This window comes from Takifugu rubripes, chromosome 16, assembly GCF_901000725.2.
Source record: "Takifugu rubripes chromosome 16, fTakRub1.2, whole genome shotgun sequence".
Taxonomy (NCBI): domain Eukaryota; kingdom Metazoa; phylum Chordata; class Actinopteri; order Tetraodontiformes; family Tetraodontidae; genus Takifugu; species Takifugu rubripes.
The window spans coordinates 1,701,903-1,708,063 of record NC_042300.1 but is presented as its reverse complement, the minus strand read 5'-3'; the positions used below and the strand labels follow the sequence as shown (position 1 = coordinate 1,708,063).

At 45.8% G+C, this 6,161-nt stretch overlaps 1 protein-coding gene across 1 annotated transcript in view; it reads right to left on the bottom strand.

Annotated features, from left to right (window-relative positions):
* Positions 1–6,161, bottom strand: part of LOC101066666 (protein dispatched homolog 1) — a 134,757-nt gene that overhangs the window by 99,914 nt on the left and 28,682 nt on the right. The gene's annotated exons all lie outside the window — the stretch shown is intronic.

The window sequence follows — 6,161 nt, the reverse complement described above, 5'->3', positions numbered from 1 at the left end:
GCTTGGGCACTCCTGCTGGCCACAAGGACAAGCCAGGGTGGAGCGGAGGTGACAGTGCTGGCAGCACAGTCCCGGAGGAGAGGCGGAGGACGGGGAGAGGGTAGACGGGACTTGGCATTTGGTAAGCCGTTGGGAGTCTGTGATGGTTGCTGGGGAGGAAATGGCAGTGGAGGGAGAGGGGAGATTCCTCAAAGAGCCGTTCTGCTTGACCACGCTGCCGTTCAGGCTTTGGTTGGACCTGTTTGTCTTCCGGATGCCGTGCAACCTCTGCGGCTTCTGTTGAACCGTACAGACGGTGAGGTTGAGGTCGGCGTCTGGAGTCAGCATTAGAGGGTCCTGGCCATCGCTGGCTGGTGTGCTGGCGTTGGCACTGGTTAGATGATGGTGGCCTCCATTGCTGTGGGCCAGGGGGTCGCCACTAGCATCACTCAGTGCCATGGTCCTCACCCGGCAGGCGTGGCAGCGACACCGTCACTCCGCTGAGAAACAGAGGAAAGAGAGAAGCTTATGCTCCATTAATCCGCAGGTAAAGCAAGCTGATCTGGACATCCAAAAATGAGGTTGCCTTTTTCGATTTGGTGGACTCTTGTTCACTTTACACACATTTCTAAGGAGTAGTAGAGACTATCCACTTCACAACACTTATTTTGTCTCTTTTATAGAAAGAAATGAATAATGTCATGATAGCATAACGAGGAACACACTGATCCAGTCCAATGACTAACATTAAAAAACCCCAAAACTTGAGATGCAAAAGCATCGACCCGAGTAAACCAGCTAAGCTTCGTCAATACCAGAGTGTTTCCAACAGATGTCGACTTGACTGACACATCAGCAAAGCCCAACATGTGTGTGTTTTACCACGACAAATGTGGCTTCAATACTGTCGGACATAAATAACCTATGAAAGCTTCTTCTTTAGCCAGTGCTGTCAAGTTTGGACCTTACTGAGCTGAAGACGACAGCGGAGAAAAGGAGACAAACGGTTATTTGTAATTAGAAAAGGTTAGATGTTCTGATCTCCGCGGTAGATGAGAGTCAGATCAGAGCTCAAATACTTGGCACCAGAAATGTGTCACCACCTTCCATTTACAGTAAAACACAGACCGTTTCAAATCAGTGTGATTTATGGAGCACGAATCAAATCTGGCTTAAAAGCTGTTTGTATTACACAAGCATGGGACACCAGTGCATGAACACTTAATGACTGCATGCAACAGCATGAGAAAAAAACAGACGGTTCATGTTATGCTCGAGTTTCAGCACCTATATGAGCTCCAGCTTAAATGACGACAGCCGCCAGAGATCACACAGTGGAACTGTGATTCCTGAGAGGCATTTTAACAAAGGGAAAGAAACGGCGTGTCTGCAGCCTTGTGCAATGACATGCTTCACACACTTCAAAGGTGATTGATTTGTGTGTTGCAGGTAACAGCAGTGGGCCGTGTGACTGGAGCGGAGCCCAAACTGGAACCATGTGCTGAGGAGAAAGAGGCCTGACAGGAGCCATGATGAAATACTTGGAAATGAATACTATAATGTGTGTGTGTGTGTGTGTGTGTGTGTGTGTGCGTGTGTGTGTGTGTGTGTGTGACTCATTTATGACAAAACTCTCTGTAAATGTCATTTTTCCTCATACATTTTTCTCCTATAACACCCATTTTACAAATAAAGAAATTTTAATTTTAATTAAAACCTTAAGAACAGAAGAAAACACACTGGATGTTAAATAATTATTGGATCCACATTTTAAGTTACCTAATAAACTTTACCTACATTTTACATTTACCTAATATTTTAAAAAATGTACAGTATATTTATTGTCTGTTTAACATGAAATTAAGACATGACACCAAACATGACTGTACCAGGGAAAATAACTAAATAATAAAATGTTCTCTCCTCACTGCTCATAATCTTGCTTGATCAAGGGGGACGTTCCACCTCCAACATTGTTATTTAGAGGGATGGATGCTCAGAGGCTGAACCGTCTCCCCATTGTTTAAATGATAATTATCAACATCTCGATGCAAATTGCAGTCCTAAAATCCAAGATGCACCCTTTGCTCTGAAACCCTCGTCCTCCTCATGACAGCTGCTAAATGAACGACCAGTGTCTTTTTCTCCATCCCAACACTTGACTCGGCTTAACAACATGCTACGTATGTGCACGCTGTGCTCTGCGACGCTTCAACGAGAGCGAGCGGTGGAACACGAGTAGGACAGACTCGCCGGGTCAAGGGTGGCTGGGAGGATTTGGGGCTGAGAGGGGAGGAGAAGAAGAATAACTGTGGTGTGTGAAGTGCTCAGAATAGCAGAGTAGCGAGGGAAGCCCAGATGAAGTCATGAGTCTGGCTCTCACAGCTGTCAGGAGCTGAGAATGGCTTCATCAGCCTTAATGGAGACACCCACATCTGATGGAATACAAATAGGAGAGCAATAAGAATACCGGCTTCTTCAAATTAGCCATTTGCTGCTCATTCCTGCTGTTAAAGTGTAAAGGAATTTATCCTCTACTCTGTGTGTGTGTGTGCGTGTGTGTGTGTGTGTCTAGCATTCACAGGCAGCTGAGACATCTAGAGCAGACTGTGCAGATACAAACACACTTTGTGTCTCTTAAAAATAAGAGTTGATAATGAGGGACTGCAAGCGGGACCTTTTCTCTCCATCTCCTAAAATAAAGGTTACTTTATTTAATCACTAGTTTGGCTGTTTGTGGAGGAAAATTCTACCTCAAGATGCACAATCGCTGTTTTGAGTCCCACTCCGCATATTTTGGTGCTGTCCTGTGTTGACACTTGGAGACGATGCGCCTCCCCGTGTCTGAAAGCATGTGTCTGCGGGCACACACACACACACTGCGGGGGGAATACCATATCTGTGTGTGAAGCATAATAAAAGCAGGAAATCAAGTGGGCAGGATATCGCTGCTAAATCTGAAACTAAATACCGCTTCTTGCATGTAACGTATAGCTGCACGCCATATTTCTGTTGGAATCCTGTCTCAGTTTATTTCAACATCTCACTCTTTTGGATAGAAATGAACTGAATTTGGGAAGTGCTGAATCACATCTAAGCTATAAAACCAGGAGACGGTCCGTTAGACTCCCCCATGTGATCAGCGTTTACCGGTCCCACATCCTCCCTGAAAGCCAGCGAGTCCCAGTAAAGCATTTGATGTGCGTCCGCCTTGAACAACCAAAAGACGTCTATTAAAACCCAACAAAAGTAATGAGTGTCAGAGAAGGTGGTTTAGAGGAACACAGGTGATGACGAAGTGCTTCTTCTGCCCTCTTTCATGTCAAGTCCCTGATTATAGGCTGCGAGGGAAATGGGCGACAGACAGTTCCCCAACACAAGGCCAGGAATCCTGCATCCCTCTAATTAAAGCTAATAGGCAGCAATTACCAGGAATCAGTGGAGAGATAGTTAATAACCACGCTGCTTCTAATAAGGCTAACAGAACCAGCAACACCCTGCTAAGGTGCTCACGACGTTCCCCGGGGTCACAGTTTCTCTGACAGTTCTCTGTCAAGTGACATCCTCTGGATGGATTTGACCTCCCTGAGGGCATTTCAGCCCAGTTCAACACACACACACACACACACACACACACACACACACACACACACACACACACACACTTTTAGAACTATCATGTTTACTCTAAAGTCACTTAAGCGCTGAAAGGTGTAAGTTTTCCGGGAGTTATTGAATCAAAAACGGCTCATTTAGGCTGTTCTGTTACTATTTAGTGGGTTCTATAAATCCCTACGGGACGGGAAAAGGGTCTTTCTAGTTTAAAGAAGAAGCTGTCAGTTTGAATGACGGTGAAAAGATACAACTCAGTGCAGGTCTCGCAGCGGTTCCCCGCTGACATTTACAGCGATCGTTCCTGCTGCTTCCATCGGGACATTCCTCCACTGCGCCTTTACGCAAAACTTCTTGGCCGAGCGAGACGCATGAACGCAAAGTACACAGACGTGCACAACCCTGGCTTTCCAGCACGGAGCTCAACACCTTTCTCATCTAAAGGCGGCGTGAAACAGCACGGCAGCGAGCAGACATCGTGTCCTACCGTGTTTGGAGACTCCCGGTGCTTTCTGCTCGTTGTCGCCGCTCGGATCCACAACGCGGAAAGGGAAGCCTGTTTTGGGGGGGAACAATGTCCGCGGATCGCCCTTAAATAAACAAGAACACGCCGTAAAAGCCACCGACTACTCCACGGGAGAGCGGGACTGCTTCCAGGGGGAGTGTGTTGTGCCAGAATGACAAACAGCCCCGGATCCCTGTTCCCTGTGGAGGGGCCGGAGGAGGCCGGAGGAGGTGGGCTCGGACTGCGGCGCAGAGCGCTGATAGGACGGGCACACCGGAGCGCGTTAACCCGCTCACTGCCGCCGCCACCGTCGCACCAAAAAGCACTGAATTTATACATTTAATTACATTTACATCCAACTAAAAGGCAAAAAACACGCACGAATGCAACAAAAAGCTGCTGTTTTCTTTCATTAAAAGTATTCCATTTCAAAAGGGGCACTTTTCCCCCTAAAACGAATATCTCTTTTGAATATTAATTCAATTTTGCTTCTTCCTTTACAGTCAGGACAGAGGACTGAGGCTGGGGCCCAGGGTGGGACCAGGGTGCTGCTGAAGATTTGACTTATTTGGAGCATCCAATGGTTTAGAAGTTCATCATAAAAACAGACAGCTAAAAAAAACACACCACTTTACTTTTTAAGTGTTGAAACTTAGCAAAAAATACAAATGGTTTAAGCAGTTAAGGTGCAACATTAGTTAAATTAAATATGGTAAAACTGCCATTCCTAAAAATACTACTTAGTCTCCGAATTCTTTAATGAGGCTGCTGTTATTTTATGCCTCTTTAGACTAGATCAGTTGGATCACAACACAGAAAAGACCTGGACCTTTAGACCTCAGAGGAGCAGGACGTGTTCAGAACAATACATCTTCAACTGTTAGACATTACTGACATCCAGGACAAGGCTCGTGCCAAAGTTGGGATGAAGCAGCAAGAGAAAACATTTGTTAATCCAAAACATAAATGTACAAAAATAGGAACCAGAAATTGTCATTTTAAAAAAGCCCATTAGAACACAGTGGAAATAGTGAAGCCTTTGACTAATAGAAGTGAACAGCACGATGCCTGAGCTATTTGAGCGCACAACTGATCAAAACCCACAACTGTGAACCTCACTTTTAAAACTTCCATCAGAGTTTGCTGACGTGTCAGAAGAAAAATCCAGATTTTTTTTTTAATGGACTGGAGGCTTTTGTGGATGCAAAAACAACTGATTCTTCTCAGCAGGGGAGGAGGTTTATAGCTGGGAATGCTGGGAAGGCAGAGGGTCGTACCTGGCTTTAATTTCAGCTGTCCACCAGGATTAGGACACAGTTCATGTAGCAAGCTGTAATCATCTGCAGTAGTAAGGCACTCCTTCACAGCTGGCCCTGAGGCAAGTCAAAGCCCCAAACATCTACTGCCTTTACTCTCACAATTACAGATATTAATAGACCCTGTAGACATTATACATCTAGATCGCGCGGCCTGTGGTAAAATTGTCATTGTTTGCCGTTACTACTGGTGCTTATTTGTGTTGGCAGTTGGATGCTGCACGATGCAATGCAGCATGTTGTTGTCGGGCTGTGGCCTGTAAAAACTACATTTCTGCGTCTTCAGACCCAAATGTACTGTAGTCCAACATCCTGCGCAGGTCTGTAGGTTATTACGGGCCTTTGACGTGCTACCGGGATGGCTGCGATTCCCCACGGAAGAAATGAACAAATGCGACATTCAGGCTTTGCAGCACCGACTGTTGCTAAAAAGGGGAGCAGCGTTTGGATGTAGCTGGCCAGATCCAGGGTCTGCCCGCATGGAGTTAAAGAGAACCACATCAAAGAGTACAAATGTACTAAGAAGTCCAGAGGCCCTGGTGAAAGCTGCACGGCCTCCACATGACTGCACACAACTCACCAATGTGACAGGACACAGGGAAGAGGAAGAGATAAGTCTGTACCATCTAAGGACTATACAGAATCCTGAGTCTGTCCTGTAATGGTGGTGAATCAGATTCCTAATTTCACATCTTGAGATTTTAAAGTTTTGTAAATGTGGCACAAAGAGCAGACATTCAACACAAAGA